The following is a 25,261-nucleotide window of genomic DNA, read 5'->3' on the forward strand; positions in this document are numbered from 1 at the left end:
CCCATGTTGAGGGCATGTGGCCTGGTGCGGTTCAGGAGAGGGGGGGGCCGCACTCTGTCCACGCCATTTTTTTTTTCAATTTGGGGTGGAGTTCCCCTTAAAATCCACACCAGACCTGAAGGGTCTGGTATGGATATTTGGGGGGACCCCACGCCATTTTTTGGGGGTTTTTTTACGGCGGGGTTCCCCTTAATATCCATTCCAGACCTGAAGGGCCTGGTAATTTAATTTGGAGGGACCCCCTTTTTTTTTTTTTTTTTTTTTTAATGAGCAATGACTCTATTCTTTATAGCCATGAGTACTTTAACCACTTGCCCACCGGGTTAATTCTGGCACTTCTCTCCTTCATGTGAAAATCACAATTTTTTTGCTAGAAAATTAATCAGAACCCCCAAACATTATATATATTTTTTTTAGCAGACATCCTAGGGAATAAAATGGCAGTCATTGCAATACTTTTTGTCACACCGTATTTGCGCAGCGGTCTTACAAGCGCACTTTTTTTGGATAAAAATCACTTTTTTGAATTAAAAAATAAGACAACAATACATTTTGCCCAATTTTTTTATATATTGTGAAAGATAATGTTACGCCGAGTAAAATGATACCCAACATGTCACGCTTAAAAATTGCGCCCGCTCGTGGCATGGCGTCAAACTTTTACCCTTTAAAAATCTCGATAGGCGACGTTTAAAAAATTCTACAGGTTGCATTTTTTGAGTTGCAGAGTAGGTCTAGGGCTAGAATTATTGCTCTCACTCTAACGATCGCGGCGATACCTCACTTGTGTGGTTTGAATACCGTTTTCATATGCGGGCGCTACTCGCGTATGCGTTTGCTTCTGTGCGCGAGCTCGTCGGGACGGGGCGCTTTAAAAAATTTTTTTTGGGTTTTCTTATTTATTTTTATTTAGTTTTATAATTTTTTACACTGAAATTAAAAAAAAAAAAAAAATGATCAGTTTTCTTTCTATTACAAGGAATGTAAACATCCCTTGTAATAGGACTAGTGTGTGACAGGTCCTCTTTATGGAGAGAGGCGGGGTCAATAAGGCTGGAAAGCATGGTATTGAAAAAAAAAATAAAAGATCTCATGCTTTCAGCTGCAATCATGTTCGTTCACCACAGTGGTGTAGTGTATAGCACTTTGACCTAGCAGCAAAAGAGTCGTTGGTTCGAATCCCGCCCGTGACAGCATCTGCATAGAGTTTGCATGTTCTCCCTGTGCCTGCGTGGGTTTCCTCCCACAATATAAAAACACGCTGTAAATCGGTTCCGGTCTAAATAAGCCCTAATATGCAGTAGTATATTTAGGTTTGGTTCTGCCCTAGGCCTGACTACATATCTGCACCTCCTAATAGAAAAATGACCTACCCCTTCCTGTCAAGGTCACACCCTGTTTTTGTATAACCCCGCCCAGTAATTTTCAGGGGACCCACACACTAGTTCTGGGGGGGCACTGGATTCCCTTAACCACTTCCATACCAGGCACTTACGCACCTTCCCGCCCAAGCCAATTTTCAGCTTTCAACACTGTCGCACTTTGAATGGCAATTGCGCGGTCATACAACACTGTACCCAAACAAAATTGGCGTCCTTTTTTCCCCACAAATAGAGCTTTCTTTTGTTGTTATTTGATCACCTCTGCGGTTTTTTTTTTGCGCAACAACTAAAAAAAGACTGCAAATTTTGAAACAAAAAAACGTTTTTATTTTTTTAGGTTAATTTTTTTGTAAATAAGTTTTTCTCTTTCAATTACGGGCACTGATATGGCGGCACTGATGGGCACCGATGAGATGGCACTGATGGACATCGATGAGGTAGTACTGACGGGCACAGATGAGGTGGCATTGATTGGCGGCGCTGCTATGCGGCACTGATGGGCACTCATAGGCGGCACTGATGGGCACTCATGGGCGGCACAGATGGGCGGCACTTATGGGTGGCACTGATGGATACTTATGGGTGGCACAGGTGGGCACTGATAGGTGGGCACTGTGCATGGATGGGCACTGTGGGGTGGCACTGATGGACACTGTGGGGTGGCACTGATTTTCCCAGTCAGTGCCCATTTGTGGGCACTGATTGGCATCTTTTTTCTTATTTTTTATTGCTTTTTGTTTTTTGTTCTATATTTTTTTTGTTTTTGCACACCCTGGTGCTCCAGGGTGGGCATCCCTGGTGGTCCAGTGTGGTGATCCGAGGGGGGGCTGCGCTGATAAACAATCAGCGCGAACGCCCCCTGTCAGGAGAGCCGCCGATCGGCTCTCCTATACTCGCGTCTGTCAGACGCGAGTGAGGAAGAGCCATCGATGGCTCTTCCTGTTTACATCGTGATCAGCCGTGATTGGACACGGCTGATCACGTGGTAAAGAGTCTCCGTCTCCGTGAGAGACTCTTTACCGAGATCGGAGATGCAGGGTGTCAGACTGACACCCCGCATCACCGATCGCCGCGCTGCGTGCCCCCACAGGCGCGTGCGGCATGAAATCCTGCAGGACGTCCTGTCAGGATTGTGTAACCACTTCCCGGACGTAAATCGGCCATAGGCTGGGCGGGAAGTGGTTAATTTGCATAGTTTTTCTCTCACTTCCTGTTTGGCTATGGGGCAGGAAGTGAAGGCAAATCTCCCCAATTGGACACAGATAATACAAAATAAACTGACAGGGCCTATAACCCTCCCTCACTCTATCCAAAATTAAAGAAAATAAAACTTGTTGATTATAGTTCTTGTCAGGGGCGGACTGACCATTGAGTCACTCGGGCACTGCCCGAGGGCCCCATGCCACTAGGGGGCCCCATCCGGGTTGCCAGGCTCAGTAAAACCAGGGACAGTATGTAAAAATCTGTGTTTTTTTTACATCTGTCCCTGATATGTCCGAAAATGACATGCTTTTAATGTGAATATCCCAAGATTTTAGCTGCCCGCCTCTGCACTACCTCCTGGCGTGGTGGTCATCTGTAAGCCAGAGGGGCCCCATAATCTTCTATTGCCCAGGGGCCACATGAGTTGTCAGTCCGCCCCTGGTTCTAGTTTAAGCACAAATTTCATAGAGTTTTATTGAGAGCCCTAAGAAAATATAACCATGCCAATAGGCCAGGATAGAGCGTTGCTAATATGTAGGAATGTGTGCGTTAGAGCACCCCACCCAATGTTAACTAAAAAATTATTAATTTGCAAATAAGTATTATCTGCTCATTTTTTGGGGATGTCTGCACCCCTGATAGTGACAACATTTGTGAGGTGTCTTCACCCTTTCTAATTCATTCACTTCCTGTCACATAGCCAAACAGGAAGTGAGGGTAAAACCTTACTAATATCTTTTCTTGGGGACACAGAGATCAATCTAAATAGTTTCCCATTATGTAAATTGCACTCTAGCATTTTGCTGTGTACACCCCAAATTATTAGGGATCTTGGACTTTGGGGTCCATTGACTAAAGGCAAATCCACTTTGCACTACAAGTGCAAAGCAAGGAAGAAAGAAAACAAAACAACTTTGCTTCTACAGGATTGGATGTTAAAACCATCAGTGCTTCCTCTCTGATTTTCAGCAACTATGCTTGTACTGCAGAGTGGCTTTGCCTTTACTAAACCCCAAACTAAATAATCATTTGGGGCAGGGATCCTCAAACTACGGCCCTCCAGCTGTTTTAGAACTACACATCCCATGAGGCCTTGTAATGCACTGACATTCACAGACATGACTAGGCATGATGGGAATTGTAGTTCCTGAACAACTGGAGGGCCGTAGTTTGAAGACCCATGATTTGGAGTGTACACAGCAGTGCTGGAGTGCAATTTGCTTAATGGGGACACTAGTTAGATTGACCTGTGTCCCCAAGAAATGACACTGGTAGGGTTTTAACCTCACTTCCTGTTCAGCTGTGTGACAGGAAGTGAAGCCAATTTTAAGAAAAGGGACACAAAGCTCAACACAAAAATAAAAAAACACAAAGCAGGGGTTCTAACACTCACTTGGCTTCCCTCAAACACCCACAATTTGAATAGGATTGCCTTGCGCTAGATTTAAGCACAGTGCTGTAAATCAGCACGTCAAGCCTGTCCAATAGCAAACCCCCCCCCACAGGCCATGTTTGCAGGTTTTCCTTCATCTTGCACATGTGCTTTAAAATACAGTCTGGACAGCAATTCTTGATAAGAGAAATCCCCAAAACATGTCCTGTCGGGGGTACTTGAGGGCGGAGTACCACTGCAGAATAAATAAAATACTTACCAGTTTTTGTCTTTAAAGTCATGGAGAATAAACATGGCAAACATTTCATGATTACACACCAGGAAAGAAGCTTAGACAAAAATCACACATAATTTGTTAGGCCCAAACCTAGTTCAGCTGCAGCTGTCAACATATGTAGCATGAAAAAGTAACAAAAGACAAACTTAACAATTTTAAAGTAATTTTTATTGGTCAACAAAACAAGGAAAGCAAAAAAAGACAAACAAACAAAAATACATTTCAAAATTCTAAATAACCATAACTTTACACATTTTTCATAAAATAAGGCCACATAGACAAATACATCAAAGTGAACATCATTTAAAAATAAACCAAAACCATTGGCAAAATAAAACAAAACCCATGCAACAAACCACATTTGTGTTTAGCAACAGCATTTCTGCCAGCCTGCCCCTTCTGAGGGCAGCTGAGGACTGATCGATCCAAGCTTTTTATAACAGTGCTAGTAATGAAGCAATTGAAATCACATGAACAAATTGCAGTCTCTAGTTTGGGTGAGCTTGTAATTGGGCACACCTGCAATTAATCCAAACCACGCTCTATGAGCATCCAATGAGTGTTTTTCACCTTTTAAAAAGAAAGGATATTTTTTTTCTAAGTGTTTGAGCATGCTCAGTTCATCACACATGTAGGAACCAAGCTGCAATGGAATGAGAGCTTTTTTTTTTTGTTTCCCCTGATCTGATGCTTTCCAGCCTGAAGGGGAGGTGTTAAAGACAGAAGTAAACACGCACATTTAATAATCTATTTGTGTGAAAAAAAAGGTTGCCAATTTTGTTTGGGAGCCACGTCGCACGACTGCGCAATTGTCAGTTAAAGCGACGCCGTGCCGAATCACAAAAACTTGCCCGGTCATTGACCAGAAATATGGTCCGGGCTCAAGTGGTTAAAAATTAACAAAACACAAAAGTGAGCCCAATTTTTGGGGATAATGTGAAAGATGATGTTACACTGAGTAAATAGATACCTTACATGTCACGCTTTACTATTGGAAACACTCCTGCAATGGGGCCAAAATGAATTCCGTGAATATCCCCATAGGCGACCTTTTTCTTTTTTTTCCAGGTTACCAGTTTATAGTTACAAAGAAGGTCTAGTGGTAAAAGTATTGCTCTCGCTCTAACGCACGCGTCAATACCTCACATGTGTGGTTTGAACGATGTTTATATATGTGGGCGGGACTTGCGTAAGTCACATATGTAAAAATTATTTTTACTTTTTGCTATAATAAATATCCCCAAAAATATATATTCAAAAAACTAAAAAACCCCTCAGTTTAGGCCGATACGTATTCTACATCTTTTTGGTTCCAAAAAATCGCAAATAGCGTTTAGTGTTTGGTTTTTGCAAAAGTTATAGTGTCTACAAATTTTTTTTTTTGTTGTTTTAACTAGTTATTGGGGCGATCAGCGATTTTTATCGGTACTGCGACATTATGGCGGACACATCGAAAAAAAATAGCGTGGGGTCCCCCCCAAGATCCAAACCAAGCCCTTATCCCAGGCACGCAGTCTGGTCAGACAGGAATGGGGGTGGGGACGAGCGAGCGCCCCCCTCCCTCCTGAGCCATACCAGACCACATGCCCTCAACATGGGGGAGTGTGTGCTGTGGGGGAGGGGGGCACTGCCCCCCCCACCCCAAAGCACTCTTGCCCCCATGTCGATAGGGACAAGAGCCTCTTCCCGACAACCCTGGCCGTTGGTTGTCGGGGTATGCGGGCGGAGAGCTTATCAGAATCTGAGAGACCCCTTTAATAAAGGGGTCCCCAGATTCCGGCCCCCCACCCTATGTGAATGAGTATGGGGTACATCGTACCTCTACCCATTCACATGGGGGAAATGTAAAGTAAAAAAAACACACCACACAGAATAAAATATTTTATTAATCTGCTCCGGAGCCCCCCCTTTCTTCTTTAGCTCTCTTAGAAGGGGGGGTTTCTTCTCTCCCGATCTTCCGCCGGGACCCTGGGCTTCGGTGATTTCTGCCGGGGGAGGGCGCCATCCCTCGGTCCTCTCCGGAGCCTTCCGCCGGATGCCCCCACCCCATTTAAGCTCTTTTTCATTAGGGAGGGGCATCCGGACTTCGGGGTCTTCTGCCGGGGGATGGCGCCTATCCCCCGGTCTTTCCGGTGCCTTCCGCCAGGGTTCCGGTCTTCCTGGTCTTCTTCCGGGGGTGCGCCAACTCCCCGGTCTTTTCTCTTCTGTCTTCTCTGCTCCCTCTTCTGCCTGGCTCCCCCGCGGAGCCAGGGCTTTCTTCCGTCTTCTTTCTTCTCTCTTCCTTCTTCTGCCTGTCTCCTCCGCGGAGCACAGGGCTTGTCTCCGCTGTCTTCTTCCTTCTCTTCCATTCGATGTTGACACGACGAGGTTCCGCGCTGACATGCCGTGTCAGCGGCGGGCATGGACTTATATAGGGTAATGCCACCATGTGACCTCAACCCATGTGACATCACATTCCCTGGGCATGATGGGAATGTGATGTCACATGGGTTGAGGTCACATGGTGGCATTGCCCTATATAAGTCCATGCCCACTGCTCAGACGGCATTCCAGCGCCGGACCTCATCGTGTCAACATCCAATGGAAGAGAAGCAAGAAGACAGCGGAGACAAGCCCTGTGCTCCCGGAGGAGACAGGCAGAAGAAGGAAGAGAGAAGAAAGAAGACAGAAGAAAGCCCTGGCTCCGCGGGGGAGCCAGGCAGAAGAGGGAGCAGAGAAGACAGAAGAGAAAAGACCGGGGAGTTGGCGCACCCCCGGCAGAAGACCAGGAAGACCGGAACCCTGGCGGAAGGCACCGGAAAGACCGGGGGATAGGCGCCATCCCCCGGCAGAAGACCCCGAAGTCCGGATGCCCCTCCCTAATGAAAAAGAGCTTAAATGGGGTGGGGGCATCCGGCGGAAGGCTCCGGAGAGGACCGAGGGATGGCGCCCTCCCCCGGCAGAAATCACCGAAGCCCAGGGTCCCGGCGGAAGATCGGGAGAGAAGAAACCCCCCCTTCTAAGAGAGCTAAAGAAGAAAGGGGGGGCTCCGGAGCAGATTAATAAAATATTTTATTCTGTGTGGTGTGTTTTTTTTACTTTACATTTCCCCCATGTGAATGGGTAGAGGTACGATGTACCCCATACTCATTCACATAGGGTGGGGGGCCGGCATCTGGGGCCCCCCTTATTAAAGGGAGCTCGCAGATTCCGATTAGCCCCGCCCGCATACCCCGACAACCAATGGCAAGGGTTGTCGGGAAGAGGCTCTTGTCCCTATCGACATGGGGGCAAGAGTGCTGTGGGGTGGGGGGCAGTGCCCCCCTCCCCCACAGCACACACTCCCCCATGTTGAGGGCATGCGGTCTGGTACGGCTCAGGAGGGGGGGGGGCGCTCGCTCGTCCCCACCCCCATTCCTGTCCGGGCCAGACTGCGTGCTTGGGATGAGGGCTTGGTTTGGATCTGGGGGGGACCCCCGCGCCGAATCGGCGCGGGTTTAACCCCTCACGTTCCGGACCAAGCCTAAGAGCCTAATGTAGCCCTGAAGGGGGACCCGCGCTGATTTCAAGTTTGAAATTTGGCGCCGAGTTCCCCTTCAGGGCTGAAAACAGCTCGGAGATTCCCGTGCGCCGCGTCACGCAGCGCAATCACGGGTACGCCGCTTGGTATTTACCAAGATTTTCACGGCGTACTGACAAGGCGCACGGGAATCCCTGACTTTTCTCTCTGCGCATGCCCAGTATGCAAATGAACCTCCCGAGGTTCAGGCGCACTGTGCAAGCGTACGGGGATCTGTTTTCAAAAAACACTTTCCCTTTCAATTCGGCCCGCCAAACACTTTAAAACACATGTCACTTCACTTCCCCTGCATCCCCCCACCTCCCCCCCTAATAAACTCCCGCCCAAACCCCCGCAATTTACAGTTTAATGTGCCGTGCGCCAGGTCTGTACTGGTGCACAATGCACCCTCTCCTGGGCGCACGGAGCACATTAGTAACTAGGGAAATACACTGCACTAGCAGCGTATTTCTTTAGTAAATGGCCAAACGGCTGCTACTCCTGCTTTTACTCCATGAGTCATGGAGTAAAGGCTTGGTAAATCAGGCCCTCTGTGTGTCATAAGTTATGTGAGGAAAAAATCACCACAAATGCAGTAAAAATATGTTCAAAACACAAATAACGCCAAACATAGTGGGCCTGATTTACTATGCTCTGTGCGCTGCGCTGGTTCATGCGTTAATTAGTACTCCGGGTGGAGGCTTAATTGGGCGCATGAACCAGCGTAGCAGCCGGCGCATTGAAACTAATATGTAAAGCCGCGCCGAACTCCCTATAGAAGTCTATGGGAGAAATCAAAAGTGTTCATTTTAAAGGCTAATCTGCAAGTTTTGTCCTAAAAAGTGTTTGGGGACCTCAGTCCTGCCCCAGGGAACATGTATCAATGCTTTTTTTATTTTTTAAAACGGCCGTTTTTTCGGGAGCAGTGAAATTAATAATTCTTAAAGTGAAACAATAAAAGTGAAATATTCCTTTAAATTTCGTACCTAGGGGGGGTGTAATGTCAGCATGTGAAATAGCGCATTTTTCCCGCACTTAGAACTCCCCCTGCACAAAGTGACATTCTGAAGGAAAAAAGTCATTTAAAAATTCACACGCGGCTATAATGAATTGTCGGCTCTGACAATTCTAAAGGGATTCATTCATAAAACAAACAAAAAAATGTGTAGGGGTTCCCCCAAATTAAATTACCAGGCCCTTCAGGTCTGGAATGGATATTAAGGGGAACCCCGCCGTAAAAACCAAAAAAAAAAAAGACGTGCGGTTCCCGGCAAATATCCATTCCAGACCCTTCAGGTCTGGTGTGGATTTTAAGGGGAACTCCACCCCAAATTTTTAAAAAAAATGGCGTGGAGTCCCCCTAAAAATCCACACCAGACCCTTATCCGAGCACGTTGACCTGGCCGGCCGCAGAAAAGAGGGGGGGACAGAGTGCGGCCCCCCCCCCTCTCCTGAACCGCACCAGGCCACATGCCCTCAACATGGGGAGGATGTCCCCATGTTGATGGGGACAAGGGTCTCATCCCCACAACCCTTGCCCGGTGGTTGTGGGGGTATGCGGGCGGGAGGTTTATCAGAATCTGGAAGACCCCTTTAACAAAGGGGACCCCCAGATCCTGACCCCCCCCCCTGTGTGAAATGGTAATGGGGTACATTGTACCTCTACCATTTCACCCCAAAAAAAATGTCAAAGTGATAAAAATGACAGTAGCCGGTTTTTGACAAATCTTTTCTTCTTTTCTTCTTTCCTTCGGGTTTCTTCCGCTGCTTCTTTCTTCTAGTCCACATCTTGCCCGACGTCTTCTTCTATCTTCTCCGTCCGTCCTTCCGCCTTCTGGTCCCGCATCTTGCCCGTTGTCTTCTCCGTCCGCCTCCTCGTCCGCATCTTGGGTCTTCTGCGGTCTTCTTCTCGGTCCGCCGCCTTCTCGTCCCCTGCGTTTGAATTTGATTTGGCCGCCGTTTTCCCGCTCCTGGGACCCGCCCCCCTCTGACGCCACAAGTAAACTCCTTAGAAGGTCATGTGCGTCAGAGGGGGGCGGGGTCGCAGAGCGTCACACAGCGGGGGAATTCAATTTCAATCGCGCCGCCCGGAGAAGAAGTTCCCGCCGTGTCACACTCATGTGACCCCGCCCCCCTCTGACGCACATGACCTTCTAAGGAGTTTACTTGTGGCGTCAGAGGGGGGCGGGTCCCAGGAGCGGGAAAACGGCGGCCTTATTAAAGGGAGCTCGCAGATTCCGATTAGCCCCGCCCGCATACCCCGACAACCAATGGCAAGGGTTGTCGGGAAGAGGCTCTTGTCCCTATCGACATGGGGGCAAGAGTGCTGTGGGGTGGGGGGGCAGTGCCCCCCTCCCCCACAGCACACACTCCCCCATGTTGAGGGCATGCGGTCTGGTACGGCTCAGGAGGGGGGGGGGCGCTCGCTCGTCCCCGCCCCCATTCCTGTCCGGGCCAGACTGCATGCTTGGGATGAGGGCTTGGTTTGGATCTGGGGGGGACCCCCGCGCCGAATCGGCGCGGGTTTAACCCCTCACGTTCCGGACCAAGCCTAAGAGCCTAATGTAGCCCTGGAGGGGGACCCGCGCCGATTTCAAGTTTGAAATTTGGCGCCGAGTTCCCCTTCAGGGCTGAAAACAGCTCGGAGATTCCCGTGCGCCGCGTCACGCAGCGCATTCACGGGTACGCCGCTTGGTATTTACCAAGATTTTCACGGCGTACTGACGAGGCGCACGGGAATCCCTGACTTTTCTCTCTGCGCATGCCCAGTATGCAAATGAACCTCCCGAGGTTCAGGCGCACTGTGCAAGCGTACGGGGATCTGTTTTCAAAAAACACTTTCACTTTCAATTCGGCCCGCCAAACACTTCAAAACACATGTCACTTCACTTCCCCTGCATCCCCCCACCTCCCCCCCTAATAAACTCCCGCCCAAACCCCCGCAATTTACAGTTTAATGTGCCGTGCGCCAGGTCTGTACTGGTGCACAATGCACCCTCTCCTGGGCGCACGGAGCACATTAGTAACTAGGGAAATACACTGCACTAGCAGCGTATTTCTTTAGTAAATGGCAAAACGGCTGCTACTCCTGCTTTTACTCCATGAGTCATGGAGTAAAGGCTTGGTAAATCAGGCCCAGTGTGTCTTAACAACTGTGAAAATGTGATATAAAGCAATCTTCATAGAATAAATTGCCAGAGTCCAAGTTTATGAGCACTAGACAGTTCAACAGTAAATATCCCAGTGGGAGGGAGACTTGTCCAAATTCACACTGTACTTGGTACTTCAAGTGATCTGTATATTTGGTGTACTATAGAGAGTGTCACCCAGGAGTGCCTTCTCCTTTGGGCAGGGGGAGAGAAATTAATACTCTTACCCTCCGGAGTGGACCCAACTCACCATACGGTGGTGGATCACCTGCGCTTTTTCACACCAAGGACTCGTAAGAACTGGATCTACAGAACACTTCCTTCTCTCCACTGGAAACAGACCTCTGTATCCGATCAGCTGTCATACAGTCAGGATCTGGAACACCGGAACTAAATGTGCCAGGCTAGAACTCTACCAAACATGAAAGGCATATGGGAAAAAAGAAAAGCCTCCACATAGTGTAAATCCAAAAAATAAGCTGACAAGCTTTATTGAAAAAAATCCAAAAACAAAGCTCCAAGTGTGCAAGAATAAAAATATGTAAAAATACAAAAATATAAAATATATAAAAATATATAAAATCTTCCAAAATGTGCAAAAAAGAGAGGGTATTTTGCGTGGTATGGGCAGCTGGAGCTGGCATAAGGACCCGACACGCGTTTCGTCTTAAACAGACATCAACTGGGGTGCACACCAACCCGCTACCCCCATGCTTAAATAGAGAGATCCTAAATTCGTGTGTGTCCCACCGTGTTTCACACTTCCGGGATCACTTCTGGGAATGCTGCTGTGCCACGCGATCATCTGACACGGTCATGTGATCGCACATCGCCTATCCCACGTCCTGTTACTTGCAAGGACTCAAGGACAACAAACGTACAGGCATGAGGACTGGAAGACAGTGGTAGTCACACCCACTGTCATGATCAGCTCTGTGCGTCATGGGCATAACATGTGACTATTGAATACGGGCGCGGTGCAGTCTGGGACATGTAGTCTGAAGGACGTCAAGCCAACACATGCCGATTCCACCTGTATGGCGGTATATGAGACCCCACCCACATACGACGCACGTCCCAGTCCGAGCCGTCCCGCGGCTAACATGAAAACATAAACACCCCGTCGAATCAGTGGTGTTTGAACGCTTGGTTCTCACCCTTAGAACCGGTGGGGGGACAGATGCAGCATCGGACTGATGCTGCATCCACCTAGGTAAGTATGATTCTAAAAAATATAAATAAGTACCAATATTTCTCTTTTAATATTTAAAAAAGGGGAAACATCTTAATAAATGTGGCAGAGATGGGCAGTTCATCAATAGATACCAACTTACTCCAATTAATAATCCTACAATAATAATAATAATAATTATTAATAATAATAATAAATAATCCTACATAATGCCCTAAGATCATAGGGCCTGATTCCCAAAAACCTGTGTAAATTTAGGATTATCTAACTTATGTCATTTAAGTTACGGCGCCCTAAGTTGGTGTCGTAAGTACCGTATTCTCAGCGCATTTGCGGTCAAAATTGCGCCATCCTTAACCTAAGTTCCAATGCGTAAGGCGTGGTTATGGCAAGTGGGAATGAAGTGGGCGTGCCTCATTGTAATGAGCCGTGACCCCATGCAAATGAAGTGCCGGCCGTACTGCGCATGCGCGCACGAATCTGGACCTCACTGCGCATGTGCAGAACTTTGGTCATCGCAATCAGTGAGATAGGTAAAAGGCCAAGCGTACTTAGTTTGAGGATCGCCCTGTGTCTAAATAGCCCCAGTCAAACACACTTCTATTGCAAAAGTATTTCCCTGTGTTCCCTTCCTAAAGCAAGTTGCTTCTGCTTTGAACGTTTGTCAGTGTTTGTTGGTAAGATTTGTTTGTGAGAAAAGTGTTTGTGGAGTTGGAGGGTATAGTTGGTGTTTGTTTTTGCTAATTTGTTCTTTGTTTTGATTGTTTGCCTGTTTGTTTTTGATAAGTGTTTCTTTTTTGGTGTGTGATTGTTTTTTGTTTTCCTTTTTTGCCTGTTTGTTTTTGATAAGTGTTTCTTTTTTGGTGTGTGATTGTTTTTTGTTTTCCTTTTTTGCCTGTTTGTTTTTGAATTTATAGTAGCTGTCTGTATTTTTTTTTTTTGCTTGTATTTATTTTCTTTGTTGTGTGTGTGTATTGTTGTTTGTTTTTTGGGTGAGTTCCCTGTTGCTGGGTGTTGTCTGTCATGGCTCCCAAGCGCAGGAAGCTTAATTTTACACTGGCAGAGAAGCATATACTTGCTCAGGGCGTCATTAAATATGGGCGATTTCTCCATGGCCCTGAGAGCCACAATACCACCCCGGCCAGGAGGAAGGAGATCCTTAAAAATATTACCGATCGGATCAATGCGGCGGGGGGGGGAGACCAGGACCATCGCTGGAGTTCAAAAAAAAATAAATGACTTGAGGACCGTGTCCCGGAACAAGCTGGCAACGCTGCATGCCCATACCAGGGGCACTGGAGGAGGGGGACCCTGCCCAGTCAGGATGAGTGAGGAGGAATGGGCAGTGGCCCAGTGTTTCCACCCACAGCAGGTGGTGGGCCTGCCTGGCTTTGACAATGATCCTCTTATGAGGACAGGTCATTTTTTGGAATTTCTATCTGGTGATTAGCATGTGTGGGTGGGGGAAGGGAAGATGTGCCAAGTGTGTGGATCCAACAACCTGTGATTGTTTTGTGTCCTCCCCAGATGGCCAGGAGGTTGCAGCCCCATCAGCCCAGGAGGTGGCAGCCCCATCAGCCCAGGAGGTGGCAGCCCCATCAGGTCAGGAGGTGGCAGCCCCATCAGGTCAGGAGGTGGCAGCCCTATCAGGTCAGGAGGTTGCTGGCCCATCAGGGCAGGAGGTTGCTGGCCCATCAGGGCAGGCTGCTGCACCACCCCCAAGACAGGCTGATGCAGAGTCCCAAGAAGGGCAGGATTCGCCATGGGAGGGGAGTGCCTACAACTCCCCTAATTTGGATGTTGAGTGGGAGGAGGATGAGGGGGAGGAAGATGACAATATTGAGATTGGGCAGCAAATCATGATGGGCCAAGATATGACCTTTGAGTCATCCCCTGAGGGAACCCCACAGGCGCCCAGCAGTCAGGCCACCATCATGGGTCGCCCCTTCCAACCCTCCTCCAACATGCAGCAGCACCCATGGCTCACTCCAACTCCTCCTCCAAGGCCACAAGCCTCAGGGGCAAGTAGGAGGCCGACCCCGGAAAACAGGGGGGGGTTGGTGCGTCTGCCGGTCAGTCTGTTGAGGGACAATGTCGGGCAGACCCGCAGTCTGTCTGCAATCCAAAAAACTATGACCAATGTGGAGCACAGCCTGGGTGCAATGAGGGAGTCACTGGGTGAGGTGGCCACCAACTCAGTGGGGGTCATCACGTGTTTGTGGGACCTGAAAAACGCAACAACAGGCGTGGCCCAGGAGGTGACTGCCCTCACCCAGGCTGTGCAGGCCAATACCTGGGCTGTGCAGGCCAATACCCGGGCTGGCCAGGCTAATACGGCTGACATTACTTCCTGTCTGACAAGGATAGCCGTTGCCTTGGAGGGAAGGCCAGCAGGAGGACAGACACCAGGGGAGGCTCCTTCTTCCCCTGCACAGACCCCCCCCATGAAAATACTCCCTCCCCTGCACAGACCCCCCCCCTGAAAATACTCCCTCCCCTGCACAGACCCCCCCCCGTGAAGATCCCCCAGTCGGCCGTGGCCGTGCCCGTGCCCGTGGCCGTGGGCAGCCCAGAAGGAGCACTCGGCAACATCCTTAAGTTGCAGGGGTACTTTTGATTTTTTTTTTTTGCTACTGTACTTATGATTTGGTTTATGTGTGTGAATGATGTGTGAATGTGGGGGGTGGCATTCCTGAAAACATAAGGGTGTCACCCTCAGTTTTGGTGGAGTATGGATCCCCAGGACCAGGGAGAAGTCATCCTAGGTTCCTGAATGGTGTATGAATGCACAGTGACATAATTGGAGCCGTGGCGGGGCGTTACTGCTCCCAAGTACCAAAGGGGGGGGGTACTTGGATCTAATCCAATTTGATGTGCATGTGATGTGTCTGTGCTAGGGACCACAGTGACGTGCATTCATGCATTCTCATTGTGAGATAATTATTGTGCGTTTTGTACCAAAAAAAAAAACATTCTCATTGTCATATAAGTAATGTGCATTTTATGTGCAAAGAAAATGTTTAAAGGTCACATAATCTCTGTGATTTATTCTGGGCAAAGCAAAAAAATAAAGATAATTAGGGTCCATTTACTGGGCAAAGATGCCTTCAGCCAGTTGTCTCCTTATTACCTAGCCCTCAGCAGTCCGGGTAGAGGGGTTTGGGGGGGGGGGGATTGCCTGGGTGGGGGGTTAGGTCAGGACATATCTCAACATGCAGGCCCATGGAGGCTTATGGAGGATGCAACATGCCCCAATAATTTGGCAGACAAAGTCTGGGGAATACAAGAGTGTACCCCCAGTCTTGTCAAGGCATCTGAATCTGGACTTGAGAAGGCCAAATGTCCGCTCTACTATTGCCCGGGTCTGGATGTGCACCTCGTTGAATTTCCGTTCTCCGGATGTTTGGGGGTTCCTAAAGGGGGTCATCAGGTGGGGTCCCAACGCATATCCAGAGTCACCTGTAAGGGAAAAGACAGGAGGATATTAGTCATGCATGTGCCCCTTGTGATGTCTGCATCACGGGGGGGGGCATACCTGACACCAATGTCACTCACCAATCAGCCAGCTGTCTCCATACACATTCTGCTCCAAGTCTTGGTAGATCTTGGTCTGCCGTAGGATATAACTGTCGTGGCACGACCCTGGAAACTTGGCACAAACGTGCCAGATGAGGCCATGGGCATCTACGATCACCTGGACATTGATCGAATGCCAGCCTTTCCTGTTTCTGAACAGGTGTTCAGTTTCATGGGGGGGCTGTAGTGCCACATGGGTGCAGTCTATCGCCCCGATGGTCCTTGGGAAACCAGCAATGCTGTAGAAGTCTGTCATGGCTTGCACACGCTGCTCCTCCTGGGTGGGCATCACAAACTGGTTGGTCATGCGCCGCAGTATGGCAGGGACCACCTGATGGACACATTTGCTCATTGTCAACTGCACCATCCCAGCCAGACCTCCAGATGCACGCTGGAATGAGCCACTGGCTAAAAAATGGAGGGTTGCCATCACTTTATGAAGAGGTGTCAGGGCATGGGAGCGTCTGGTTGGGGTGATAAGATCCTCATGAAGTAGTTGGGTGATCTCCAGGATGGCCTCCCTATCAAACCTGTAGTTGCCATACACCTCATAATCTGGCATTTGCAAAAGATCACGCCGTGGACGATAAACTCTCGCCTGTGCCCTCATCCTCCTCCTCTGTGCCCTCCTCCTCCTTTGTGCCTGTAAGGCAGCAAGTGCCGTCAGAATCATAGCTGGCCCTGGCATTTTTACACAAAGATCCTTCTCAACTATAGCTCTAAGCTCTAGTCACTACCTACAGCAAACCCTTCCACAGCATGTGTAAAACTAGGGCTGGTTTTATAATGTGGAAATTTAGTCAGAAAAACTAACAGGTGCGCACAGGGCGGAAAATACGGCGCACACACTTAATTTTGAGAATCGCCCTAACTCCCTCATTTGCATCTTTGCCTATCAAAAACAGCGGCGAGCCTAGCGTAATTTGCGCCCGGGGATGCGCAGGTGTAACTAATTTAAGTACGGCTGAATATACGGAAATCTTTGCTTAACTCGTTTTGAAGATCGTGCGCAAATATACGCGCCGTGTAAATTTAGAAAACTTGAGTTAAGTCTGCGTATATCTTTTGGGAATCAGGCCCATAGTTTTTTTTAAAGAACAGTAGGCAGCACAGTGGCTTAGTGGTTAGCACACCTGCCTTCCAGCACTAGGATTTGAATCCCAACTAGGATACTACCTGCATGAAGTTTGAAGTTTCTTCTTGTGCTTGTGTGGTTATCCTACCACACTCTGAATACTTGCTGGTAGGTTAATTGGCTTCTATCTAAATTGGCCCGTGTTTGTCAGGTAGGGACCTTAGATTGTAAGCCTCTTGAGGGCAGAGACTGATATGTATGTACAATAAGTAAAGCCATGCATTAATTGTTTTAGTTAAATACAAATGCGTTCGCTGTTCATAAAGTATTCAGACCCCCTTACATTTTGCAGCCTGATACTACAGTTGTTCAAATTCATTTTAAACCTCCTACGATCAAGGCACTTGAACTCAATTTTAAGTGTTGTTGCAAAGGGTCTGAATTCTTATTCCAATGTGATATTTCAGTTTTTCCTTTTTCATCCATTTGTAAACATTTCTAATAGCTAGATTCAGGTAGGGGCGTGCAACTTTAAGGCGGTGGGGCGTATCGTATTTACGCTACGCCGCCTTAAGTCAGAGAGGCAAGTACTGTATTCACAAAGTACTTGCCTCCTAACTTACGGCGGCGTAGCGTAAATAGGGCCGGCGTAAGCGCGCCTAATTCAAATTAGGATGAGGGGCCGTGTTTTATGTTAATGTGGTGTGAGCTGACGTGATTGACGTCTTTATGAACGGCGCATTGCGCCAAAGTACGCCGCAAGGACGTATTAGTTTCGCCGTGAATGTAAATTACGTCCAGCCCTATTCACGGACGACTTTCGCAATCCACGTAAAATTTTAAAATTTCGACGCGGGAACGACGGCCATACTTAACATTGACTAGTCCAGCTATTTGATGGAATAACTTTACGCCTGAAAACGCCTTACGTAAACGGCGTATCTTTACTGCGACGGGTGCACGTAAGTTCGTGAATAGGCGTATCTAGTCATTTACATATTCTACGTCGAACTCAACGGAAGCGCCACCTAGCGACCAGCCTAAATATTGCACCCTAAGATACGACGGCGCAGGCTGTCGTATCTTAGCTAGGTTTAAGTGTATCTCAGTTTGAGAATACACTTAAACTTAGGACGGTGCAGATTCCGAGTTAGGTCGGCGTATCTACTGATACGCCGGCCTAACTCTCTCTGAATCCACCTATTGGGCCAGATTCACGTAGCTCAGCGGATCTATAGATCCGCTCGATCTACGTGAATTAAGATCCGCTCCCGCAAGTTTAGGAGGCAAGTGGCTAATTCACAAACCACTTACCTCCAAACTTGCGACGGCGGATCCTAAATCCCCTGGCGGAATTCAAATTCCGCGGCTAGGGGAGTGTACTATTTAAATCAGGCGCGTTCCTGCGCCGATTTAAATGCGCATGCGCCGTCCGGGGAATTTCTCGGCGTGCATTGCTCCCACTGACGTCACTAGGACGTCAGTGGTTTCGACGTGAGCGGGACTTGCGACGCGCGTGTTCGTGAATCGGCGTACGCAAACGACGTTGGAAAATTCAAATTCGACGCGGGAACGCCAGCTATACTTAACATTGGCTGCGCCTGCTAAAAACAGGGGTAAGTATACGACGGGAAAACCGCTACTGAAACGACGTAAGAACACTGCGACGGGTCCGCGTACGTTCGTGAATTTGCGTATCTCGCTGATTTACATATTATTTATCGTAAATCGGCGGGAACGCCCCCGGCGCCATTTTTAAATTGAAAAAAAGATCCGACAGTGTAACACAGTGTAACACTGTCAGATCTTAGCCCTATCTATGCGTATCTGATTCTATGAATCAGGCGCATAGATAGGACCAGTGTAAGTCAGAGATACGATGGTGTATCTGTAGATACACCGTCGTATCTCTTTGTGAATCTGGCCCATAAAATTCTGTTTGTCATTATGGGATACTGATGGTAGATTAATGAGGACAATTGAAAGCTTAAGCAGTATCAGGCTGCAACATAACAAAATTGAAAACAGTTAAGGGGGTCTGAATACTTAAGGAATGTACTGTAAACACCCATAATAAATAAAGAAAATGTTATCACCTAAAAAAAAAATAGAACATCATCCCCATATAATGCTATTTTTTATTCTATAGGATATCATTTAAAGCCATTGATACCTGAGAAGTGGCATCACCATTGCAAATAATAATAGGCATAAGGTACATTTGATAAGTGCCATGTAGTTTAAATTAAGGAGAATTTGTTTTATAATGTTTATACAGGCATCCAGATATTAAATGTGAACCCATTTCATAAATTTGGAGCCTAAACACTTTTTTTTTCACTCACTACCCACAAATCAGACCATTCAATACAAATAAAGACTTCAGTTGCATCAAAAGATAATAGGGCATCATTTCCCATATTATTCAGAAGTATTTGTACATGTATAAAAAGGTGTTTTGAATATGAAGGGCAGTAGATTTATTAGGTATAAAGCCTGGATGGCCAGATTTTATTATGTTATGTATTACCACAACCAAGTGAATTGCTAGCATTTAAGCTGTTAATTTAACATCCACTGTAAGCAGTCATATCAGTAAGTACGAATCTGAATGCTTCTCATCCTTGCCTGATTTCTATATAGCCACTTGGATCACCACGTGCATTGAGGTTGGTAACTGAACTCAAAACATACATTAATTATTTCTAAGAGTGATGGCAAGAGAATTTCTTTATAAGTCTTATATCCCTCTGCTGCAATACCATCTCCTGCAGGGTCATTATTAGCAAGCATTTCCATTGTTCTTCTCACCTGTTCCAAAGTAAAAGGAGAATTTAAGTAATCTAAAGGTATTTGTTTTAATGTGTTCTTTTGGAGGCATATAAATTGCAATACATTTGGTAGAATGTATCTGCTATATCAGGGGTAGAAGAGACAGCTACAGTATGTTCATTTCATTTCTTATTGCACCAATGCTATAGTTGCTAAAAAGCCCATGCTATAGTTGCTAAAAAAGACCTACTCTATGTCACTCCTCAATGTAATGCTGCTTTGAAAAAAACACCAGTGTTTGTTCTTTAACCACTTTAATACCAGGCATTTAATTTTTCACCCCTTCCTGCCCAGGCCAATTTTCAGCTTTCAGCGCTGTAACATTTTGAATGACAATTGTGCGGTCGTACAACATTGTACCCAAATAAAATGTTGATCATTTTTTTTCCCACAAATAGAGCTTTCTTTTTGTATTTGATCACCTCTGCAGGTTTTTGTTTTTTGCGCTATAAACAAAAAAGACCGACAGTTTTGAAGAAAAAACAAATTTTCCTCAGTTTAGGCTGATATATATTCTTCTACATATTTATGGTAAAAAAAATCTCAATAAGCGTATATTGATTGGATTGCGCAAAAGTTATAGCATCTACAAAATAGGTTATTGATTTATGGCATTTTTTTTTTATTTTTTACTAGTAATGGCAGCGATCTGCGATTTTTATCGGGAGTGCCACATTGCAGCGGACGCATTGAACATTTTTGACACTATTTTGGGACCATTCACATGTATACAGCGATCAGTGCTATAAAAATGCACTGATTACTGTGTAAATGTGACTGGCAGGGAAGGGGTTAACACTAGGGGGCAATCAAGGAGTTAAATGTGTTACCTTGGGAATGATTCTTTTCTTCCTTTTTTTTTTTTTTGAAGTGTATTTTGTGCGTGTACTCGAGAGAGGAGCCGGACTGCAGGAGTTGGGAGTAGGCAGGCCTCCCCCAGAGGTAATCTGCCACCTTTCTCCATGCCCCGGGTGGCAATGGCGGGTGCGTGAGGGGGTCCTCCCACACAGCCCGCCCTACCTACTCCGCTTTGAAGCCCAACGGGGCAGAGGGACTCCCTATAAGGGAGTGAGAGGATCTAGCCCGCTCAACCAGCCCCGTTAGTCCTTCGCCTCTCTTTTTAGAGACCGCGTGGTCAAAGTGCGTGCATGTTAACCCAATTTAAACATGTTTCATCGATGGAAAACAAACCGATGGGGCCCACACACGATCGGTTTGACCGATGAAAACAGTCTATCAGTCTGCTTTCATTGGACAAACCGATCGTGTGTACAGGGCTTCAGAAGAAGATTACCCTCGAAGTTTGAGAACTACTGGCCTAAATAATTGTCACTAGATAATACATAAAAATTAGTGTCAAGGCAGTTGTCTAACGTAATACATTACGTAATACAATAGCATTTGTGTATTTATTTCCTCTCTTTGTTTTGACATGCATTGTTCTTTTGTGAATATTGATTTTTGAGATTTAGGTGCTACAACATTCCTGGTTTCTTCCAGCAGCAGACACACAACAAGATAACAATAACTCGTTCAAAACGCTAATGTGAATACTGATTATTGCATTAAAATATTACTGATGCGCGGATTTGCCCAGGTTTAAGTCAAGTACAATTCCTTTAAATTGGTTCCCTAAAGCTGTACATAGTGTTATGGAGCAGCATGATGTTCATGGATAGTGATGAGCCAAACTGTGTTTGGTTCAAGTAGTTTGGATAACAAACATGCACCTGAACACCACTAAAATCAAGGGGAGCCAAAGCTGTCAAATTAACCACTTCATTACTGGGCACTTAAACTCCCTTCCTGCCCAGACCAATTTTCAGCTTTCGGCACTGTTGCATTTTGAATAATAATTGCGCGGTCATACAACACTGTACCAAAATTATATTTTTATAATTTTTTTCCCACAAATAGAGCTTTCTTTTGGTGGTATTTGATCATCTCTGCGGTTTTTATTTTTTGCGCTATAGACCGACTTTTTTGAAAAAAAAAACACAATGGCCCGGATTCACCTAGCACTTACGCCGACGTATCTCGAGATACGCCGCGTAAGTGCACATATGCGCCGTCGTATCTATGAGCCTGACTCTGAAAGCAAGATACTCCTGAAAATAGGCTTCATCCGACCGATGTAAGTTTCCTACGCCGTCGTATCGTGGGCGCATATTTACGCTCACAAGGGGCGCTCCCATTGATTTACAATTTGAATATGCAAATGAGTGAGATACGCCGATTCACAAACTTACTTGCGCCCGGCGCATTAATATACACGGTTTACGTAAGTAAGCAGGTGTAAGTCAGCAGCATCAATGCAAATGGCTGCACCAGGGAACACAGCCGTATTTTTTTACGTCATTTACGTAGTACATGAATAGGGCTAGTCGTAGGTTACGATCAAGTTGTAGGCAGTGATTCAACGTAACTTAGGCAGTTGTTTCGACGTGATTCTGAGCATGAGCACTGGGAAGCGTCCATGGGACGGTGCATGCGCCGTTCATTTTTCGTATCTTGATGGCGCTCGGCCCATCATTTACATGGGGTCACGCCTCATTAGCATGGCTCACGCCCACTGCCACTTACGACGAGTTACGTCGAGAGAACCCAGCGTAGATTAGGGAGCAAGTGCTTTGTGAATACTGTGCTCGCCGCTCTGCGCTAAGTTGGCGTAGCGTATATTCGATACGCTACACCGGCATAACAATGCACCAAGGTATGTGAATCCGGGCCAATATTATTTACTTTTTGTTATAATAATATCACAATTTTTGTGAAAAAAAAACAATTTTTTTCCTCAGTTTTGGCCGATACATATTCTTTTACATATTTTTGTTAAAAAAAAATTGCAATAAGCGTATATTGATTGGTTTGCGCAAAAGTTATAGCGCCTACAAAATAGGGGATAGATTTATGATTTTTTTTTTTTACTAGTAATGGCGGCGATCTGTGATTTTTTTTTGTCAGGCCTGCGATATTGCGGCGGACATATCGGACACTTTTGACGCTATTTTGGGACCATTCACATTTATACAGCGTACAGTGCTATAAAAATGCACTGATTACTGTATAAATGTGACTGGCAGGGAAGGGGTTAACACTAGGGGGTGAGGAAGGGGTTAAATGTATTCCCTGGGTGTGATTCTTACTGTGTGTGGAGGGGGACTGACTGGGGGAGGTGACCGATGCTGTGTCCCTATGTACAAGGGACACAGCATCGGTCTCCTCTCTCCCTGACCGGACGTGGAGCTCTGTGTTCACACACGGAGCTCCACGTCCCTGCTGTCACTGCCGATCGCGGGTACCTGGCGGACATCGCGGCCACCAGGCATGCGCATCGGCATCTTAGTGATGCGCCGGGCACAGTTTTTCCCCGCTGCGCTCCCCCAGCGGCGCTCGCGGGGAATGCACATAAAAGGACGTCCAGGGACGTCCACCCGGCAGTTGAGAGCCACGCTGTGGCTTAAAATGTATACACTTAAAATGTATACACTTTTAGTAATTTGAACAATGGGAACCATTATTATTAATATCCTAAAATCACTCATACCACAATTTGCACAAGGCTGCCTATTGTGAGAACTAAAAATAAGGTGATAAAATATATATCTATAGTAAAGCTCAATAAAACTCTCCTTACTGCATACAGGTCTCTAGAAATGTGAGAATTCCCATTTGTGAAATCCTAAATGTTTTTTTGAACACTTAAAGTGGAGGTTCACACAAAAAATCAATTTTTAACCTTAGATTGGGCCTAATTACGAGAAGCAGAATCAGGTGTTTTGTTTAAAATCAATGCAGTACTTACCTTTTTTGAGATAGATGTTCTCCCGCCGCTTCCGAGTATGGGCTGCGGGACTGGGCGTTCCTATTTGATTGACAGCCTTTTGACCGTCGCATACAGCGCGTCACCAGTTTCCGAAATTAGCCGAACGTCGGTGCGCAGGCGCCGTATAGCGCCGCACCGACGTTCGGCAACTCGTGACGCGCTTTATGCGACCGTCCGAAGGCTGTCAATCAAATAGGAAAGCCCAGTCCCGAAGACCATACCCGGAAGCGGCGGAGAACATCTATCTCTAAAACGGTAAGTACTGCATTGATTTTAAACAAAACACCCGATTCTGCTTCCCGTAATTAGGCCCAATCTAATGTTAAAAAAAATTTCGGGTGAACTCCCGCTTTAAATGTCTCCTGAACACTTTGTTGTTCTAAGGCCTCGTACACACGACCATTTTCCTCGACAGAATCCATCAAGAAACTTGGTGGCAGAGCTTTTTTGCAGAGGAAAACGGTCGTGTGTATGTTTTTCATCGAGAAAACTGTTGAGGAACTCGACGAGAAAAAAAGAGAACAAGTTCTCTTTTTCCTCGACGGGAGTCTGTATTTCCTTGTCGTGTTCCTCGTCGGGCTGGTTTTCGACGAGAAACATGTTCATGCTAGATCAGCCTTTTTCAAACAGGGTGCCCAGGCACCCTGGGGTGCCTTTAAGATTTTTTTAGGGGTGCCTAAAAATGTATCAAACTGTATACAAGCCAGCAGGTTGATTAAGTCTGCAATTTAGTTACACAAAGCCAAAGGTTGTCATTATGCATTATTGTGACTAGGGATGAGCGCCGCGTTTGATTCGTTCGTCGAAAATCGAACAAAACGGGTCGTTCGCGCCAAATTCGAATGACACAAAACGTCCCATAATTCACTGGGGCGTTGAGCGCTGATGATTGGCCAAGCATGCTGTATGTCCCGCATGCTTGGCCAATCACAGCGCTCAAAAAACGAAGAGCCATAATTGGCCAAAGCCAGGGTGGCTTTGGCCAATTATGGCTCAGGGGGATTAGTACACGCCCCCCACTATAAAAGGCAGCCTGCACGGCTGCCTAGTGTAGTGTGTTGGCGGTTCTAGAGAAGATCAGTCAGTCAGACAGAGAGAGATAGAGAGATAGAGACACAGGGGGTTATCCTCAAAAGAGATACTCCGACTTAACTGCTGTTCAGTCTGTGTGTAACTTTGGAAACGATCCTCAAAAGGCTTTTTCCAAAGTTACACAGAAGATCCGGCATGTGTAATTGAATTACACTGCCTAATTTTAGGATGCAGTACCGCATCCGCCGCTGGGGGCATTTCGAGTCGAAATGCCGTTGCTAGTATGCAAATTAGCACTTAAGGCGATCCACAAAGCTTTCTAGCTTCCTTTTTGCGCCGTAAGTGTTATTTTGCAAGTGTAAAATTAGGGCTCGTTTTACAAAGTGTAAAGTTAGTCACACCTTGTAAAGGCCCATTGCAGCGACGGCATTTGGTATGCTTTCCCGAGGGAGAACTCCACGTCAATTTGTAAAAAACAAAACCGGCATGGGTTCCCCCCCAGGAGCATACCAGGCCCTTAGGTCTGGTATGGGTTGTAAGGGGACCCCCCCTACGCCGAAAAATTGACGTAGGGGGTCCCCTACAATCCATACCAGACCCATATCCAAAGCACGCTACCCGGCCAGCCAGGAAGGGAGTGGGGACGAGCGAGCGCCCCCCCCCCTCCTGAGCCGTGCCAGGCCGCGTGCCCTCAACATGGGGGGGTTGGGTGCTCTGGGGCAGGGGGGCGCACTGCGGGCCCCCCCACCCCAGAGCACCCTGTCCCCATGTTGATGAGGACAGGAC

Source organism: Rana temporaria, chromosome 1, assembly GCF_905171775.1.
Source record: "Rana temporaria chromosome 1, aRanTem1.1, whole genome shotgun sequence".
Lineage (NCBI taxonomy): Eukaryota > Metazoa > Chordata > Amphibia > Anura > Ranidae > Rana > Rana temporaria.